We start from the raw sequence: 21,411 nt of genomic DNA, 5'->3' as shown, positions 1-21,411 counted from the left end.
TTTCTTTTTATTACTTAATAATAAAAGTTCAACTACATAATTAATGTTAAATTCTTTGGATGGGTGAAAATAGACAAAAATACTCAGCAATTTGAGGTCAATGTATTTTGTGGGTATTGTCTAATAATACATGTGAGATGACAAAGGCACACATTACTGAATGTCTCCCATTAAATCTTGGAAATGTGGGTCCCACCCTTTCTAATTACTCACCTTTTCCCTAGAAATATTACTAATACCCCATGGGAAGTTTGTTCCACTAGAAAGTCTGACATTTTGAACCAATTTGAGCAGCACTGTTAGGAGGAAATGATTTATTGTTCCCAATCACCATTCATAAGGTGATCATTGTGATCCCAAGGGAGGGTTTTAACTTGTGACAAGAAAAGTTTCTTTCTGCTTAATGGGGAGCCACATCCTTGAGCCTTACCTATTTGGTGAGAGAGAGGTCCTATGGGTATTTATTGACTTGAACTGAGGGGTCTTTCTTTTTTTTTTTTTTATTTATTTATTTTTTTTTAATTTTTTTATTGTTGGCTGTTCAAAACATTACATAGTTCTTGATATATCATATTTCACAATTTGATTCAAGTGGGTTATGAGCTCCCATTTTTACCCCATATACAGATTGCAGAATCACATCAGTTACACATCCATTGATTTACATATTGCCATACTAGTGTCTGTTGTATTCTGCTGCCTTTCCCATCCTCTACTATCCCCCCTCCCCTCCCCTCCCCTCCCCTCCCCTCCCCTCTTCTCTCTCTGCTCCCTCTACTGACATTCGTTTGTCCCCCTTATATTATTTTTCCCCTTCCCCTCACTTCGTCTTGTATGTACTTTTGTATAACTCTGAGGGTCTCCTTCCATTTCCATGCATTTTCCCTTCTCTCTCCCTTTCCCTCCCACCTCTCATCCCTGTTTAATGTTAATCTTCTTCTCATGCTCTTCGACCCTACTCTGTTCTTAGTTACTCTCCTTATATCAAAGAAGACATTTGGCATTTGTTTTTTAGGGATTGGCTAGCTTCACTTAGCATAATCTGCTCTAATGCCATCCATTTCCCTGTAAATTCTATGATTTTGTCATTTTTTAATGCAGAGTAATACTCCATTGTGTATAAATGCCACATTTTTTTATCCATTCATCCATTGAAGGGCATCTACTACAGAGCAATAGTAACAATAACAGCATGGTACTGGTACCAAAACAGGCAGGTGGACCAATGGTACAGAATAGAGGACACAGAAACCAATCCACAAAACTACAACTACCTTATATTTGATAAAGGGGCTAAAAGCATGCAATGGAGGAAGGATAGCATCTTCAACAAATGGTGCTGGGAAAACTGGAAATCCATATGCAACAAAATGAAACTGAATCCCTTTCTCTCGCCATGCACAAAAGTTAATTCAAAATGGATCAAGGAGCTTGATATCAAATCAGAGACACGCCGTCTGATAGAAGAAAAAGTTGGCTACGATCTACATACTGTGGGGTCGGGCTCCAAATTCCTCAATAGGACACCCATAGCACAAAAGTTAATAACTGGAATCAACAAATGGGACTTACTCAAACTAAAAAGTTTTTTCTCAGCAAAAGATACAATAAGAGAGGTAAATAGAGAGCCTACATCCTGGGAACAAATCTTTACTCCTCACACTTCAGATAGAGCCCTAATATCCAGAGTATACAAAGAACTCAAAAAATTAGACAATAAGAGAACAAACAACCCAATCAACAAATGGGCCAAGGACCTGAACAGACACTTCTCAGAGGAGGACATACAATCAATCAACAAGTACATGAAAAAATGCTCACCATCTCTAGCAGTCAGAGAAATGCAAATCAAAACCACCCTAAGATACCATCTCACTCCAGTAAGATTGGCAGCCATTATGAAGTCAAACAACAACAAGTGCTGGCGAGGATGCGGGGAAAAGGGTACACTTGTACATTGCTGGTGGGACTGCAAATTGGTGCAGCCAATTTGGAAAGCAGTATGGAGATTTCTTGGAAAGCTGGGAATGGAGCCACCATTTGACCCAGCTATTCCCCTTCTCGGTCTATTCCCTAAAGACCTAAAAAGAGCATGCTACAGGGACACTGCTACATCGATGTTCATAGCAGCACAATTCACAATAGCTAGACTGTGGAGGGGTCTTTCTAATACAGAGTTATTTTTAAAAACATGAATATCCTTAGGGACTTGTTTGGGGAGGTCATTAGTGGAGAAAAGAATCAGGGTAATATTTTTCTAAAACATCTTTATCATTGGTTTTGATTTTATGTTTAAATCAACAAATTGTTTCTCTTGCAGTCCTCATGGTTGATAGAAAGACTATCATATGAACCTCAGATGGTAAATGGAATTGAAAGAATGACTCTAGCATTTATCCAAAGGCATGATCCGAGGGATGAAAAGGGACAGAAGTCTCCATGAACAGGGCAAGAGACAAGCAAGCCATGTGTGACCAGGTGGTGGTATCAGAAGTATCTAATTTCCTGTTAGGATTATAACATGTGAAGCTTGTCAAGCACAAGAGCCCCACTTACAGATCTTGTGTTACAGGTTTCCAAAGACTGTGCAGCAAGCACACCAGCCATATAATTCACCTAAATTAATTGTTAGACTTCCAGAGTATTATGTGCTTTGGTGATTTTCAGCCTGGGATCTTTCTGCTGCATCTATTGAGGAGCCCTCCAGAGAGTCGGCCACAGCACTGAGCCTTAGGAGGTGACATTTGCCATCTTTAGGTCTCAGAATCACCTTGGTATTTTACCTCGTAGTCCTGTCGAGGACAGGTCACCTGAAAATGAAATTCTGAGACACAAGAAGAAGATGGGCTATAAAGAAAATGTCCCTCTTGCTCAAGGGATAAACTCAACTCAAAGGGGTGGGAAGAACACTGTTGCAGAGTGATATTTTAATAGATGATCCTCCCCCATTGCCTGCAGCTCCTGTTGCCTCTGCTTCTATCCACAACCCCATTAAAAGAAGTTTCACCAGAGATCAAGGAAAAAAAAAAGGCTTTTGATTTTCAAAAGGCAAGACCCTGAGGGCACTTGGCATTGAAACTGTATGATGATTTGGAGCAAGGCTTCTAGCCCTGGTTGGACATAAGGTTTTCCAGATGTGCTATTAGGGCAGTAAGGATAGGGCTGGGTCCAGGGAAGCAGACAGAGCAGGTAAATGCTGGTGTGGAGAGGAGAAGAAGAGGGAAGAGAAGACAGAGGGATAGAGGGGAAGCAGAGGGCATTGTTAGATGCCCCTGGCCCCTCTCTTCTTTGAGAAACAGATTCCAGACCCAGATCCCCAGAAGGGAAAGTCCTGGATGACAGAAAACCCAGATGGTTTGAGGTTCCCATCACTTCCCAAGTAGACCCCAAGAAGACTGAAAAACCCCAGAACAGAAATGAATAAGTGGTGTGTAGAGGACAGATGGTCTGAGCTGGCCCCAAGGGATTGAGCACATCTGGCACAGTGTGCAAGTGTTAGGATGAATCCTCTGTGCTCTGCCATCAGCATAGTAATAAAGGACCCAGAGCTTCCTAGCAGCCCTGTGGACAGAAAGCAGTGCAGTCAATCCTCCTGTGTCAGCGGCTGAGAGAGAGTGCTGTACCTGAAGTCTCAGACTGGGCAACAGCTCAATAGCAAGACTTATAGGAACCAGAGGTCTCAGGCATGCTGGTGCAGAGCCAGCATCACACAGAGCTGGGCCTGCCTCCCCCCATTCCCCTGCTCCAATGCAGCCCCTGGGACAAGGGTTGAGGAAGCAGCATCGAGTGAAGTTATGGTTCTGACACTGGATCTAGGCCCCCAATAGAAAAGTCATCATGGAAAAATAAAGTTATATCTCTTGTGCAATTGGCTGTATGGATGGAGATGTGAACTCAAAGGTGAAACCATGCAATTAATCAATAAATTAAAACAAATCAAGCACACCTGACACAACCACTCAGCCCCTCATCTTTGGAATTTGGAATTTTGTGAATCTCAGCAAAATCTTGACCATTGCTATGTAGCTAGATTAAGCACAGCCTTTCAGCTTATTTCCTGCAGGCAATGTGGCTGTCAGTGTCCTAGGAGCTGTCACTGTTTTCAACCACTGAGCCCTTGAAACAACATCTGAAATTAGGTATCATTCCATTTGATTGATAAGTAATTGTGCGCTCAACAAAATGAAATTGGAGGGACCGGCATCTCCTTTGTGAAGTTTGGTGGATAAGGCTGCGAATGATTCCTTCTTCCCCCAACAGCATTTCCCTTTTCCTGTCCATTCCTTGCCCTTTCTGCACCTTTACTCAAACTGCTCCTACTACTCATACTGCACCTCTTCCCTGTCCTTTTGACATCTTCCATTTTCCAAGGCACAATTCAAGTTTCATCTGTTCCCAAACAGTTTTTCAGCCCTCTTCATTATTATTATTTTATCCATCTTCCTGGGGTGGTGGTTGTTGTTGTTTGTTCTTTTTAGCACTTCACAGACACTGGCCTGTTATGAAAATCAACTTTGCATGGAGGGTTTGTGTCAGCTCTGGGTTGTGAACCCACATGAGTTTCATCTTGTGCATCCATAGCACCCACCATGAATTTGGTATCCTAGCCTGGCAGATATTTTGGTAATTGGAATATAATAAAGCATTAATGCATATTTGTCAAACAAAATTGAATTTAAAATTATAAAACACAAAGGTAGTGAAGCATGAGACAGATGCTTAAAAGAATTTTTAACTGATCACGTCTTTGATTCCCTTATTGCTTTTCTTCTTTTTCCCCTAGTTATTTAAAAAAAAAATTTCAAGCATATAAAACAAGTTAAAGAATTGTTCAGTGAAAACTCCTACAATAATCACCTAGCTTTTGTAATATGTATTCTGTAGTGTTTATCTGACTATATCTCTCCATCTATCCATCTTTCTAACCCACCTCTCTGACTTTCAAATATATTTAATGTTTGATAAACCTTTGGAATCAGATCTGGGATTTATTCCTGAATTCAGCCTGTACTTACTGTGTGACCTTGGCTGTATGTTTAACCTTTGTCTATTTTCCTGTCTGCAAAATAGGGATGGACAATAATGCCTACTTCATAGAGAGGGGTGGAGAATCAATGAGATAGGGCATGTAAAAGGCCAGGCACAGTGTGTGTTCAGCACAGGGTAGCAGGAGGAAAAGCAGAGGTGTTTCAAGTCACTGGCACTGATCTGCAAAGATAAATGCTTCTGATGTTTTTGCTTCCAGTCTCTGTTTTAGGTCCAGAAGGAAAAGAAATTGATAGGAGATGATCAATTTTAGCCTCTTCTTGGTTGTGAGTGAGAGGTCCCTGGATCTACCAGGTGAGCAACAGGTCATCTGGACTTTGGTATGGAAACTGCATTCAGAATTACCTGGTATAATTCAAAAGAGCCAATAGTAGAATTACCCATCATCTACTTTCACTGTGACAAGGTGGGGAATCTTATACTTACCTAAAATTCAGGAAAAAAAATTGCTAAAAATGGAGATAACTAGGAGAGAATGTCAGAGAGTTCTGTAGTCATAAAAGTCAATCCCTGAGCTCTTTTATGTAGGGGTTTGCAAATTTTCTGAGTATGAGTTTTCATGAGTACAACTTTTTGCTCTAAGGCTGTAGAATATCCCATTACTGGAACCATTTTTTAAATTATGCTGCAGCTCATCTTGCCCCTGAAATTGCCCTGTAAACTGGTGGTTGGATAATGCAGATTACCTTCTCTGTGGCCTCAGACCAAGCACCCTTTGGGACATTGGATGAGTGGGAAAAAGGAAATCCCATTCTTGTTTTCTGCCTCACTCTCACATATCTACCCCTTGCATAGTCATTACAATATCCTTCACTTAGTTAATCATGTTCAGTACAGGATTGTGTGAACACTGTGGTTGAACAAAATTATCATCTGTTCATGTGAATAATTTTCTGTGGCACACTTAGAGTTGGACCTTTTCATTACAAATTTGCATTAGTGTATGCCTACTGAGTTGTCCCTTGATGAATCAGAAAATTCCTGATGTCATTTGATTGTTTGCAACTTAGATGACATATCACATTAATCTGTGGAACTCTAAACAACACAAGTGCCTACTCCCCCTGTAGCCCCACCCTGCAAGTGGATAGTCATTGTTAGTGGATCTTAGGGTAGCACACTGGAATCCACATTTTTAAAAGTCTCTACAAATTATTTTACTTCACAGCGAGAGTTAAGAACTACCTCTTGACTGTAAATCTGTACAGTTCTTCTTCATAAAGTGAATGAGAGGTGTAGTGTGTCTTTTAAGATGCAAAATCTTGATTGACTTTTTATATTTTGCTTTGCTTTCAATCAGTTGATGGCCAGAAAATGGAAAACCAGCTGAACTGAAATGAGTAGGAATTTTTACAAAGTAGAGTAAGTTGTGTGTAGAATGAAGAAAAGGACAATCAAGTAGAGCAGTTGGGGAGACTCAGGTAAAGTAAAGAGGAGCCAGGAAAGACTGTCATAGCCAACTGAGAAAGCAGTGCTGGGATTATTGGATAAAGGGTATAGCCTAGGACAATGGCAGATATACAAAAGAACTTGCCATATTTTCTAACACATCCGTATTTGAAATTTTAACATTCCAGTTATCTGTTGACCTGGTACCATTGGGACATAATTGTCATTGCTTACACAGAGTGACTTTCATTATTATGGTGGCATTACTGGATAACTCCAACTACTCAAAGTTTCAGTGGACAAAGTATTTATGAGTAAAAGAAAAATCCTGGTTATTTGAGAATCTACTGTTGTCATCTGCTGGTTAGATTTTTTTTTAAAAAAGGAAGAAAGTAAAACCATCAAAGCTTATTGATTTTTAGTTCCTGAGAAGAAAATTCTGGAGATAATAGTGGAATCCTTTTGAAATAAATGCAGAGTTCTTAATATACTTGATGACACAGATTCCAATATCATATTAAAAATGGGAACAAATATGCCAATTCTGAACTGAAAAGTGACTCAGAAGAGTTGAACTCTAGATGTGAAGAAGTTTGGGGTACAATATAATTGGAAGCATTTTTTTTTCTCTTAGGGTATATTGCTTGGTACTTTCACTAGAGCTCTTACTGTTCTAATAGTCTCAGGCTTCTCAAGTGCAGACCAATGAGGTCTTCAGTTCAGGGTAATGTGGCATTTGTATTGTTTTTGCAAAGGAGAATATTGAAGATTTTCAACTCCAAATAGAACCCCATTGTTGGTAAATGATTGCCAATTAAAATTGATAAATATATGCAAAACTATTGAGAGGGCCCAGTGAATCACAGATTTATGTGTATATAACTTCCATGAAGTTTAGCTTCTGAGACCTGAAAAACAGAGAGAAAAATCATTATATAATTAAGAAGGAATTATTTCTATTTTTGAAGACCTATGTAGGAAATGAACATGAACTGATAGATAAGCTTTCAAAAGACTTTCACAAGGTCCATTCTGGGGACAATTAGAATAACAACAAAAAAGAATCACCACTGAAGTGGAATTGGGTGGCAGGAGAGAAAGACAATGAGACAATTTGAAGGTTTGGCTTAAGCACTCCAAATTGCTCTTTGGCATTATAACATCTAGGTGGTCAGCTTTTGTCATTCCCCTGTTCTTGGGCAAGAGTTCTTCTGAGAAGTAGTCATTTTATCAAGACCCAGATGCCTTAGAGTATATCTCAAGAACCACAATCCATGTGTTAGTGAGATTTTTGTCAATATGACCAAAATACCTGACAAAAACAACTTAAAGGAAGAAAAATCTATTTTGGCTCATTGTTTCAGAGATTCAGTCCATAGATGGCCAACTCCACTGTTCAAGGCTGGAGGTGAGACAGAAGATTGTGGTGGAAGGGCATGGAGGAGGAAAGCTATTCAGATCATGGTGGCCAGGAAACAGAGAGAGAGAGAAGGAGGACAAAATGCCACACTTCCAGTGACCTGCTTATTCCAGCTATGTCCCATCTGCTTACAATCATCACCCGGTGTAGTCGTCCTTCAAATGGTTAATTCATGAAATGAATTAATATGTTGATGAGGTTATAGCTGTCATGATCTAATGATTTCAACTCTGAACATTCCTGCATTAACACAAGAGCTTTTGAGGGATTCCTCATATCCAAACTATAGCAATCTACAAGTACCATTCGTCTTCCACATGCTACTTTTGAATATGTCAAAAAAAAAAAAAAGCTCTCAAATCGACCTCAGGTTGCTCTTCTCCAAACCAAGCATCCCATTCTTCAAAGATTCATAATCTAGGGCTGGGGATGTGGCTCAAGCAGTAGCACGCTCGCCTGGCATGCCGTGCGGCCCAGGTTCGATCCTCAGCACCACATACAAACAAAGATGTTGTGTCTGCCGAAAACTAAAAAATAAATAAAATTCTCTCTCTCTCTAAAAAAAAAAAAAAAAAAAAATTCATAATCTATTTCCTGGAGGCTCTTCCCATCCTTGAGTCTCTCTTCTGAATATCCTGCAGTCTATATTCTTTATAACTAGCGAATATAGTTCTTATTTGTCCACAAGTCTTAGTTTTTGGCTGTTTTCTAAGTTTAATTCTCACTAGCAACCCTTCTCAAAAGATTTCTGATTAGAATAACACCATGCATGGTCAACCTACTTGGAATTGGATTGAGTGCAATATCTGAGGCGTGTCTGAAGAGCGACTACTAGAGCAGAGGTCTTACTGACTGACTCTACTTTATACAAGCACAGCCAAATAAATGTGTCAGTGACTTGGTCCACATACACATGGTTGCCTCATGTTAACTTGTGGTGATTGCTGTCCTCAAATCTTCTTCACACTGAGGACACAAATCCACATCTTCCCTATGGAGTACTTGAGCTGGTTGTTCTTTGGCATCTATTCCTACTAAATTTCATGATGTTGGGATTCAAGCCATTGTCATCTGTCCAGAACTTTGTTATCCAAAATGCTGACACTCCTTTCAATTTTGGTTATCAAAAGATATAACCTTGCTTGTCTTTATCACCATCAAAATTATTGATTTAGAATATTACATGGAATAGTCTTATAGTTCTTTGCCTCTTTCCAGTTTTTCACTTCATAAAGGTCATTTAATATCACAAATTCAATTTCAGGATCATCCAGGCCTCACATTTCTGGCTTTTGCTTGAAAATATTTTGGAATATTTAGCAAATGCCTTTTGAAACTTCAGCTGTCAAATATAGAAAGCCTTTTCCTAATTTATGTACCTAGATCCTAATAAATAGATTAGATTAGAAGAGAAAATAGATTAAAATAGAGTTAAGTCTAATATGACTTCAATAATTCACTATTTTTTGGTGTGTTTTTTGATGTTGTTATTGTTTTTTGCCTCAATAGGGCCTTTGCAATGTCTGGTCCATGGAATATGAGAGTGCCCAATTACTATTTTTTTCATCCAAGCACAATTTTTCATTGAAAAACAAGCAGATCCTACTCCTGGCTCTTGCTAGGGAAAGAAAACCTATTTCTTTACACCTGTCAAGGACATCTGCTTTGGGAAGCCCCACACACAGCTTAGGTCCACATCAGAGTATGAATTGACTATTTGATAATCATGTAAATATTATTGCTGAAATAAAAACATGATTGAGGCTGGAAGTATGAACCAAATGCAGAAAGTGCCAGCTCTTTAATGTAAGCAATTAATTAGGCATCATCTTTAAGTCTGGTGATAGGTCCCAGGGTGTTAATCAAATCAAATATCACCAGCTGCTGGGAGAACAGGCTCTTTCAGGAAGCATTTCCTACACGGAAGGGGAGAGGAATGTGGCACTGAAATGGATTTTCTGAGGTTCCAGGCTAAGGACACCTATGGAGGAATTATGAGAAAATGTTGCATAGGCATATCCATGCGGGATTAGACAAACTGTGCTGAGTAGCTGAAGTTATGGAAAAACCTAAATTTGGAAGCCAGACAGAGCCAATGCCAAATTCTCCTTTTCCTAGCCTTAGAAAAATCACGTGATTTGTGTGAGCCTTATTTTCTTCAGCTTTAATATACGGGTGACAACACCAACTGATATGTTTTTATAAGGATGAGAGGCCACATGGGCAGCACCCAGCACCATGCTCACCATGTGCATGACAGTGGATAGATAGTGATGTGGTAGTAGTAAATGGGTAGTTGGGTTCTGGTGTCCACCCTGCGACTATTGACTTTGATCTTGGGCATACCCTTGAGCTTGGCTTCCCCAACTCTGAAAAGGCAGGAGTGGGATAGAGGCTGCACCAGAGCTAATGGCCCGCCATTCTTTGACAGGGATCAGAATTAGGGATGTTTTGTGATAAGGGCATTGAGACAAGGCAGAAGTCCACTGACATGGGGGAGGGACCATCAGCAACATCCCACAGAGAGTTCATTTTCTCCACTCCAAACTTCTCTTCTACACAGCAGCCTGGAGACCACTTGAAGGGAGCTTCATCGTTTGTCCTCACCACCACACCTACCTGGCTGTCACCACGGGTCAGGCCCAACAAGAAGCATCTTTGTTCAAAACAGAAAGACATTTATCACTGCAACCAGGGCACCTTAAAGGAAAAAGTAAGTTTGTGATGTTGGGGAGGAATCTGTCTTGAACTATTAGGCTACTTTAAAAATAACATTTTTTTCTTTTTCTTCTAATTGCAAATTAATACATGACTGATGCAGAGAGTTATGAACACACTAGTTTAAAGACCACCATCATTAACATTCTATGCATGTTCTTTCAGTCATTTACATATAAACTAAAAATGACCTCACACCATTGCCCTGATAGTAACTTTTCTGGGTATTCTTTCTCCACATACCCATTTCATTTATGCTGTTTAAGTTTGCTGATTTCCATTAATAGTAATTCCTTAGTTATTTAGCAAAGGTGTCTGAAATGAGATGATTGCCCCTAAGCCATACGCAAAGTATATTAGGGAATGAGAAGAAAATTTTAGAGTTTATGTTAATGCTTTTACTTTTTTTTTTTTTTTTTTTTTGGTACAGGGGATTGAATTTAAAGGCACTGACCACTGAGCCACATCCCCAGCCCTATTTTGTATTTTATTTAGAGACAGGGTCTCGTTAGTTGCTTAGTGCCTTGCTTTCGCTGAGACTGGCTTTGAACTCGCGATCCTCCTGCCCTGAGCCCCCCAAGATGCTGGGATTACAGGCATGTAGCACTGTGCCCAGCTATACTTTTACTTCTTATCAAGAGTGTGTGTGTGTGTATGTGTGTGTGTGTGTGTGTGTATCATAACATGGAAAAATAAGTCTGGAGGTAGAGAGTCCTGAAGTGGAACAGTGATCCCAGAGATTGAAGCTATTTCCAACTCTGCTCTTCTGCCCTCATGGGCAGGCACCAGCCTCAAGCCTGTAATATGGCTGCTGCAAATATATATATTACACTCACATTTCAAACAGGAATAATGGGAGTAGGTTCAAGGCAATTGTTTTCATCTACCAAGGCTTTGCTTTTTATTCAAGAAGATGTCTTCCTTTCCATTGGGCAAGTCAAAGGAAGCTGAGAAATTGAAAATTTTAGGTTTCATCTTCTTTGGCAATGGAAGTCAAGGGCATGGGTAACTGTGAACCACTTGGGGGTAGGTAATCCATAGGGTTTGCCAAAGTCTTTTCCCTGGAAAAGTGCATGCACTTGTACACGTGTACTCACACACAAACCCAAGTTGTTATGTAATTTTAGGGGGTTGTCAGCTAAATGTGTGTGTGGGGAGGTACCCATTCCAAAGGGCCAAATTGAGAACCACCACTTGAATGGATGTTGTGTTCAGCCCCAGTCAAGAAGTGAGAGAGGAGCAACAGGAAATGGAGAAAGAAGAAAAAGTGGGAAAAATGTGAATGGGAGTGCCAGATAGAACAGAGTGGCCATGAAAGTTATAAACAGCAGATATTATAATAACAGTAAAAAATAAATACAACAGCAAAGAGAAAAAGAGGTTAAAGAAATTGTACAATGGGGAAGAGGGGAAAATCATTTATGTATTTGAAGCTTAAGGAAGTATATCCTCCAGACAGACTAGAATTGAGCTCACCAAGTGAGTTGAGGCTGGCAGTGCAGTGGGTGGGGAACTAAGCCACTGCCAACCTCAACTCACTTGGTGAGCTCAATTCTAGTCTGTAGAGTCATTGGTTTTTGCTTCTGTAGAGTCATTGGTTTTTCATCATAAATTCAAGAGGGTTCTCCAGAAGGTTTGGAAACTTGAAGATTTGAAGTCTGATTGAGAATAGTCAAGCAATAAGCTCCGTTCCATAAAATTCTGCCAAGTGATATTTAATTAGGCATTATAAATAATTTCTAGTGAAGTTTATTGTGGCAACTTACAGTTAGCTCCCTACAGATTTGTAGGAAGTGATCAAGATATTTGGGGTTATATGATTTGCCAAAGCCATACACACATGCAGCAAAATAATTAGCACCATCATCCCCCAAATATCCTACAAAACCTATGACAAATTTCCCCCAGGTGGAAAAATCACAGGTCCCTCAGCATCTTTGGCCTATTAGTAATTGAAGACAAAGGTTTTTAAGAGCAACAAAGGTATATTTGAATCATGTGTATTTTATCCCTAGGGAAATTGATGATGGTATAAAAGAAGGTCATCGTATTGGAAAAGAAGTATAAAAAAAGTGGAAATCATGAAGCTGCAAAAGAACTCAGCAGAAATAAAGAGAAAAAATACCTGATTTCTGAGCACATTTTATATCCTGAACCATTTTATAGAAATGAAGGAACTAATTTATTTTTATAACACTTTCCAAGTGTCACACAGAAAGTTTTTATGCTTCCAAGTACTCGGCGAGGTAAGAAGTTAAAGAGTTTATAATTTTTACCTATGTCTAACCCAGAGTGAACCCAAAGTAAAAGTTTGTAAATGTTGAATAAAGAGGACCAGTGGATTTAAAACTTGGGTTTTAGTGACAGAATACCCAGAATGGGATCTTAGCTCCATCAACTCATCAGTTGTATGATCTGGGGACATGTTTAAGTTACTTTGCTTCTCTGTCCCATTTCTTCATGCATACAATAGAAATACTTGCTTCATAGAATTGTTTGGATGACTAAATGGTTAATCCATGTAAAACTGTCTGCAGAAAAATGGCATGATAAACATTCTGATTGTTACAGAAACACATGGATAGATGTGTTAGTAAGTTTTCCATCACTGAAAAAATACCTGAGAGAGTCAACCTAAAGGAGGGAAGGGTTATTGTAGCTCACAGTTGCAGAGGTTTCAGTCAATGGTTGGTTGGCTCCACTACATTTGGGTCTGTGATGAACATCAGGATAGGGAGCATATGGAGGACAAAGCTGCTCACTCATAGTAGCCAGGAAGAAAGGAGGAAACAGGAATCCCAATATCACCTTCTAGGACATGCCCCCAATGACCTAACTTCCTTCCACTAGGCCTCACCTCTTAAAGGTTCCATTACCTCCCAATAGTGCCTTAGGCTGTTGACCAAGACTTTAACACATGGACATTTGGGGGACATTCAAAATTCAAACTATAAACTATATCAATGGATAAGCAACAGTTGTTTTGTTTCTGATTAGTTCTACATATTTTATTCTTAATTTCCACTTCAGTATTATGAGCTGGGAACCATTTTAAAAGGTAAGTCACTCTGAAAAATAGCAGTAATTCCTGATGAGGTATATGCCATATATATATATATATATTTGCAAGCATCAAACTGATGCAGTCTTTAAGACTGGTTATTATATAGTGTGAAACATCTGGATTTGAATCCTCACTTACTGACTCTAAGACCTTGGAAAGGCTGCCTAATTTCTTGGGGCCCCAGTGGCCTTATCTATAAAATGGGGACTCTGTGTTTTACTATTAACCAAGCATTTTCCAGAACAGAAATGAAGCTAAGAGGTGATATGAAACAGTTTTTCTCTATATTGTAAATAATACACTAGGGTTTCAGACATAACATTCAAGATTAAATTTTGAAACCTACTTATGCCAAGAGTTTGATTGTTCGTTTATTTCATAGTCAGACATTAAAGCACTGTGAGGGTCTATTCAGATTGAGCTGGTAAACACACAGCCTACCTAGACCCTTCACCAGGGCTGTTGCAGACATTACTAATCCATCAAAATATTTAACTACCAAGTTCCTACTCGGCCTCCAAAGTTTTCTCCACACAATATTTCAGGCATCTGTTTCCAGTTTAGTTGATGTTTTGTGAATTAAAACTTATTTTTTATCTGTATTCCAATAACATATCTTCAGAAGTGACATCTTTCCTGGAGGATGAAGAATTTCTAAATTTTCAAGTAAACCTTCTACTGAACTTCTAAACTCATCAATGATGACAGATAAACCTCCCCCATGTCCTTGAATAAGCAAGGTGAATTACATAAAAATGAGAGAAAAGGTTGACTGGCAGTACCCATGATCTATTGTTTGTGTCGTTTTGGAATATGCTGCTAAGACAAATGACACTGATAGCTATAATTTTTAAAAAAGAGATTTGCTAGAGTCTGAGGAAGTCATTTGAGATGTGGCTTCTTTAACTGGTGACTCAGTAGTTTTCTGCAAAGACATCTTAACTCTGTCTAATGCATCCTATAGTTGACTGTCTTTGTGTTTTAGGAGAAATATGCAAATAAACAAATGTGAAGATGGTTCTTAGATGTTGATTGGTTTATATACATTGAACTCAAGGTTCTTTAGCATCTTATAATCAAGCATTGTTACTTCTCATGTGACCCTATTCTTCAGGGGAACAGTCATAGTCATTATGTACTATTTAGGAAGACAAGAAACTGTATACTTACTTTAGAAAAAGTAACATCTCCTAAACATCAATAAAAAGAGATATATATGTCAATGGAAAATGGGCACAGATAAGAATTAAACCTCAGAGAAGAGAAAAATTCAAGAAATTAGCAAGAATATGAAGAGATGTTCAAATTCAACAGAAAATGCAAAATAAATTAACAATGAGATATCATTTTACATGTACTAGACTGGCAACATTTATGAAGCTGGGTAATGCCAAGTGTTAATGAATGATCTGGGATTATGAGAAACCTTATGCACTGTTGATGGGATTATTGATTGGTACAGAAATTCTGCAGAGGACACTTGTATAATAGAAAATTAACTCTATGACTACTTTCTGAAACAGCAAGCCAAATCCATTCCCAGCTACTTATGTCACAAAGGAATTCTCAGGATTTGTAGGTGTCCTATATAAGTCAGATGATTAGGTGTCCCAGTTTGTTTGTGACAATCATAGTATACCATTGTTGTCCTAGTATAATTATGAATGTCATCCATTCATTCTGAAAAATGTTCACTCTGCATATGAAGCTGGTCATTGCAGCATATTTGGGGTGGGGAAGAAGAGAGAGGTGGTTTGGGGAGTGAAGAGGCAAAATGTATTGGGTTCATGCTACTCAGCAGAGAGAAGTGACAGACTAGCAAAAAACATGGATCTTAAAATTTTACTCATAGGAAGAAAACATGGGTCTTAAAAACAGTGCTGGATGAAAAAGAAACAGACTAAGGTTTATAACAGCACTATTTGCATATAGTTAAGTTCCATTTATTTAAACCTATATATTTTATAAGAACCCTTGCCAACAAAGGGCATGGTTGGAATGGTTGCCCTGGGGAGCAGAGGAATAGGAGGGGAATAAAGGGGCAGAAAGAAAGAAAATGAGAGGGTTCTTGTTGGACCAAAGAAGCTAATGAACCATTCAGAAGTGTGATTAATTCAGCCTCAGGACCTGAAATCAAAAACTGAGTTCCATCAAATTAGATGAAACTGAGACATTTTTCAAAAAGCATTGAAGAAAATTAAACTATAGCTTTCTTGGGAAATTTGCATTTATTTATTTATTTACTCTCTTTGAGGTTCTATAAAGCATAAGGCAGCTTAAATAAGTATCTTAAGTAGAACCAAATAAATATATAATATTTGAATAAGGAAGCAGAAATGAATGTATATAGAACTAAGAAAGTTAAGGCAAAGCCACTGTGAGGTTATCAGCTGAAATTCACACCAGAAGGATCTATGCACTTGCTGGAAATGGGGCGTGGAAGTGGCATTAAATTGGTGAGTGGGTAATGCAAAGAAGGAAATGCTCTCACCTATACGGTCCACATAGTCTGGAGAAAGATCTACCACAAAACCATTCCAAGTTCTAAAAAGCAGCACACATTTCCCATTCTGAAATCAGAGAGAAATCTGTCCCTTGGGCTCTTATAAGGAGGGCACTGTGTAATGGAATAGCGACCTAGAAAACTAATTTCTACAGAAACGCTCATTGCAAAGCCATGTTGAAAACCGAAGTGTTAATTTACTCTAACAGGGTTTGGGATCCTTGGAGTTTCACAGTACAACCAGGTTTCAGTTTCAGATCAGTTTGGGAAATGTTCCTAGGTGTGCAATAAACTTGTGGCTCACAAGGTATTTATTCTACTGGGTTAGGAATCCCAGGACCAGAAATTCCTGGTCATTAGAGCTATAGCCAATGAAATAAAAAAAGCAAAGTATTCTCTAAACTATGTTCCTCCATCTCTTCCTGAAACAATTTCAGCAGCAATTAAATTTTATTGACTAAAACCCAAACAGTAATTGTAGAGATTACAAAAGGTAAATCTACTACATGGAAAGAGGTATCACCCTAAAAGTTAAACCAGCAATAATAATAGAAGAGTTTAGTGGCAATCATCTGCAGAAGGGATCCACCCTGAGAAATGATCTCCAAATGGACATTTGTGTGTGTGTGTGTGTGTGTGTGTGTGTGTGTGTGTGTGTGTGTGAGAGAGAGAGAGAGAGAGAGAGAGAGAGAGAGGGAGGGTAGGGGAGAATAACTGGGATTATGGTTCATTCTGGTTTTGGAGGCAGGGCTGTTCAAGTTCTTTTGAAACCTGGTTTAAATAACCCCTGCACACCATTCAATTATATTTGATTTTGTATTCACCAAGCATCCTCTGCTTAGTAATTCAGTTTCCAAGAGCCATAGGAAGGGAAGTGTGGTAGATTGATGTCAAAGTGGCTATAATTCTTCTTCATCCCTGTATCCAAACCCCATAAGAGGTGACTTTATAACTCATACGTTCCATGGGTGGAGACTATGTCTTTACCCCTTGAACCTGTGTTGGCTTTATGATTTGTTTTGGCCAAGGGGATGAGAAAGAAGTGAGAGTGTGCCAGGGATAAGCCTTGAAAGCTTGTAAGAGGCTTGAAAGCTGCTCTCTCTCTCTCTATCCTCTGAATCTTGCAGCCCCATGGGAACACATTCATTCCAACTGAATGAATGATGATCAGCAAGGCCATTTACCCTGTCTGCTGTGGCTGATTGCCAGAAAACACCAGAAACAAAGGTGAGGTCTCTTTAGATCAGCTAGCCTACAGTACAACCACAGGAACCTGAGTAAGCCCAGGAGACATCAGCTGGACTGCATCCACATCAGCAGAACTTCTCTGCTGACCTCTGATACGTGAGCAAAATCAACTGCTTACTTGTTTTAAGTCTCTGAGTGTTTGCAATAGCTAATTGACATAGGAGAGTATTCTAATGTGAATCTTATGACCAATAAAAAAAAATTGGGCCACCATTATAAATAAACATACAAGCAAAGTTGTTATTCTTAAATAACAACAACAAAACCCCTTGGCATTCTAGTTTGTGTTTGAAGACCTTTTAAGCCAGTTAGTGTAGAAGTTCCTGTGAACTTTGAGTAGCTCTGAATAAGTGGACCAATCTGAATTTATGGATTTGCAAGTTAGAGGATTTGCAATCCTACACTAGCAACTTTAAAAACACTCCCACCTGGGATTCCAGCTTAGGTGGAAGGGGAAGGATATAGGGCTCTCAAAAACTAGAAGGGAGGAGTTCAAAAGCTTCCAATATAAAGAAATGATAAATGTTTGAGGTGATGGAAATGCTAATTAACATGATTGGATCCTTACACGTTGTATATGTGTATTGAATTATTGCGTGGTACCCCATAAATTTATATAATGAGTCAACTAAACATTTCAAAATTTTAAATCTTGAAATTTAAGTCCTAGTTTGTGTGACAGAACATTGTTTTCTCTTAAAGTGTCTTTAATTACCCTGGAATTGCTTTGCACCTGCGACTGGGACTGTTCCAGAGGGTCCCCTCTCAGAGCTGTGTTTTCCACTCTGTTGGTCTGCGTCTCATCACCTCTCCTCAGGGCAAGGACAGGGAGTTGTGCACAAAAGTATCTGTCACAAGAGAAGCTGGTAAATACCAACTCTTAATTGGATTCTACTGTGGTTTCCGTGACCAGTTCTGACCCCCTGGCATTTTCATTTTTTGAGTTTTGTCATCATTTTTCTTATGAGGAGTTCGGTAGGGCCTGGCCCCGCTGTCCTGTGAGTCGCCAATGTCTGTTATGCTGTGACTGAGTCTCATTATTGCCACCACTGCTGGGCAGCCAGATCCTTTGAAAGCAGGAATGGAGGCCTCAGGGATTCACTAATGACACCTGAGGAGATGCAACAGGACCCACTGTCTGGGGCATGCTGTGGGAGATGCGCAAGGAATGAAAGATGGCCTTCCTCTCATCAATGCCAACAGAGTAGTGCCAGAGTTCTTAGGATATCCAAACAAGTAAACAAACAGGATTTAGGATCCAGCTTAGAAAATAGCTAAGAACTTTGGGAATATTTTTGTGAAATTAAAATGTTTCCCATGATGTTTATCCTGTTAGGAAATTGAAGAGAGCATTGCGGTAGAGAGAGAGTCCTGGAGTAGGAATAGAGGGCCAGGATTGGAGGCACACCTGGGTAGCATCCTGGCTGTGTCTTGCTAGATTTATGCCCTCTGGCAAATTACAAAGCTTTTCTGAGACTTGGTAAAGTGATAATGGTATTAAGTAATTTAAATGTGTATAATTCCTAGCATGAAACCTGGACACGTGTGTACTTGGTAAATGTTAGCACTTCAATTCCTACGCGCGCGCGCACACACACACACACACACTCTCTCTCTCTCTCTCTCTCTCTTTTTTAACCATTTCTGGCTTTTGGCTTTCTTGTTGCTATTTGTTTGATTGCTTGCTTGTATCTGCATTATATTTTATTCTGTAAAATTAAGGATGGGCTTTTGGAAAGCAAGATGACATTTATATAAAAATCTTAGGTTAAAAATCTATACTTTCTACATAATAATCTCACTTATGTAACTATGCACTGACCTGTGCACTGAACTGTCCAAAGAAGAAATGATAAAACTATGGTCCTAGCAAGACCCATTTTCCCTTCAAAAAATATCCTGACTACTTTTCTAATTAAAAGATACTTTCTTTACCCTTTAAAAGTCATTTTTGCTATTTGCTACTATTCTTTATTAGTGGTTCTATATGTCAGGAAATTCTCATCATTTCCCCCAAGTCATTAAAAAATAGAGCAATGTTAATTCCCCATGGATTCAACATGGGGATGAATCTTGTATAAAGTTTGTCAAATAGGCTTATTTTTTTCTATCTAGACAGCCAATTACTAGAAGAAGCAATGCTGGATTATAACCCATCTTGTATGTTCATGCATCTATCAGGATGTATTTCATGGTAAGAATTATACTGGTGCTTCATAATATTTGGTATAAAATGGTTACATCAGAGTACACCAAAATAACAGTCAAGAAAGCGTTTAGAGGAAACGGAACTCTCACTATGACCAGTCAATTGCTCATTCCTAGGCTGGGTTCTTCCACCACATTCTCTCAGAAGAGCCCTGTGAGTCTCCCACTTTTCTGAAGAGGAAACTAAAGCCCCAGATTTCAAATGACTTGCTTGCAAACCAAGAATTTAAACAAAAGGCTGCTATTTGACTTCAAAATCCATATCCTAGCTTCCGTTCCCAGCAGCTTTCAAGGTAGTGGTTCTTACCTTTAACTATACTTTGGAATCATCTGGAAAGCTATAAAAGACAAAATAGCAATGCCCAACACAGTACCAAACAAGGAGAGAAAGATGGAGGACTCTTACTATCTGATTTCAAGACTTGCTGTACAATTCAGTGATCTTTCTAGTGTTGCATTGAAAAAAAAAAACAGACACAGAGATCAGTAGGAAGGAACAGAGAGCCTAGAAGTAGACTCACACAAATAGATTCAACCTATCTTTGACAAAGGAGCAAAGGCAATTCAACATAGAAATGACAAGCTTTTCAACAAATGGCACTGGAACAATTGAAAATCCATAAGTTTTTTTTTTTAAATAGAACCTACACAGACCTTACACTTTAATAAATATTAGTTCAAAATGGATTATAATCCTAAATATATTGTACAAAACTGTAAAACTGTCAGAAGTAAATAGGAAAGAAACTATGTAACCATGGTTCAACAAGGAAATTTTAGACACATAAGCAAAAGCATGAGTTAGGAAAGAAAAAATAGTAAGTTGGACTTCATTAAAATTAAAAACTTCTGTGACAGACACTATTAAGGAAATCAGGACAAGAGAATTTCCCAAGCCACAGACTGGGAAAAAATATTTACAAAACACATTTCTAATAAAGGACTTGTATTCAAATTATAAGGAACACTAAAAACTCAACAATAAGACAATAATCTGTCAAATTTTAAAATAGACAAAATATTTGAATAGAGACACTTTGCCAAAGAAGATAGAAAGATGGAAAATTAGGATGTGAAAAGATATTCATCATTTGTTGCTAGGTTATTACAGATTACAACCAGATAACTCTGCATATCTTTTAAAATGACTGACATTAAAAACCAAACGAATAAACAAAAAAACCCCACTGATATTAATTGCTGACAAGGATGTGGAGCAATAGGAACTCTCCTTCACTGCTGATGGGAATGTAAAATGATTCCATCACTTGGGAAGACAGTGCAGCAGCTTTTTGCAAAGCTAGACAGAGTCTTACTGTACCATCAGTGATTGAATCACTACATATTTAATGATTTGAATGCTTAAGTTACTGCTTGAAAATATATGTGCACGGAAAGGCCTGCATGTGAGTATTTATAGCAGCTTTCTTCATAATTGACCAAACTGGAAGCCACCAAGATACCCTTTAATAGATGAATGGATAATCAAACATAGGTACATACATACAATGAAATATTATTCAATGATAAAAAGAAATGAACTATCAAGCCTCAAAAAGATGTGTGAATCTTAAATGAATGCTGCTAAGTGAAAGAAGTCAGTGTGAAAAGGCTTCATATTTTATGATTCAAATTGTATACATTTTGGAAAAGGCAAACCTATAACAATCGTAGAAAGACCAATGGTTGCCAGAGGTAGGGTAGGAGAGGGCTGAATAAGTGAAGCACAGGGGATTCTTTCAGACAGTGAAATTTTTCTGCATTATATTATAATTATGGTTATATAATATTATGCATTTGTCAAAACCCATAGAA

At 38.6% G+C, this 21,411-nt stretch overlaps 1 long non-coding RNA gene across 4 annotated transcripts in view; it reads left to right on the top strand.

Annotated features, from left to right (window-relative positions):
* The window catches only part of LOC131424739 (uncharacterized), a 154,039-nt gene that overhangs the window by 65,104 nt on the left and 67,524 nt on the right, over window positions 1–21,411 (top strand). For 2 of the 4 annotated variants that reach the window (XR_009228213.1, XR_009228214.1), the window contains exons 2-6: window positions 10,419–10,568; window positions 12,589–12,819; window positions 17,268–17,484; window positions 18,091–18,254; window positions 19,504–19,582. This is a non-coding gene — a long non-coding RNA (uncharacterized LOC131424739). Of the gene's footprint in view, window positions 1–1,384; window positions 5,341–10,418; window positions 10,569–12,588; window positions 12,820–17,267; window positions 17,485–18,090; window positions 18,255–19,503; window positions 19,583–21,411 lie in introns of those variants that run through there. The other 2 variants (XR_009228211.1, XR_009228215.1) reach the window with 2 other exon arrangements.

Source organism: Marmota monax, unplaced genomic scaffold (genome assembly GCF_021218885.2).
Source record: "Marmota monax isolate L192 unplaced genomic scaffold, Marmota_monax_Labrador192_F-V1.1 WCK01_AAM20220418_F8-fsc00059, whole genome shotgun sequence".
Classification (NCBI taxonomy): Eukaryota; Metazoa; Chordata; class Mammalia; order Rodentia; family Sciuridae; genus Marmota; species Marmota monax.
Note: the sequence above shows the minus strand (reverse complement) of the source record. Positions and strands in the feature narration are given on the sequence as shown.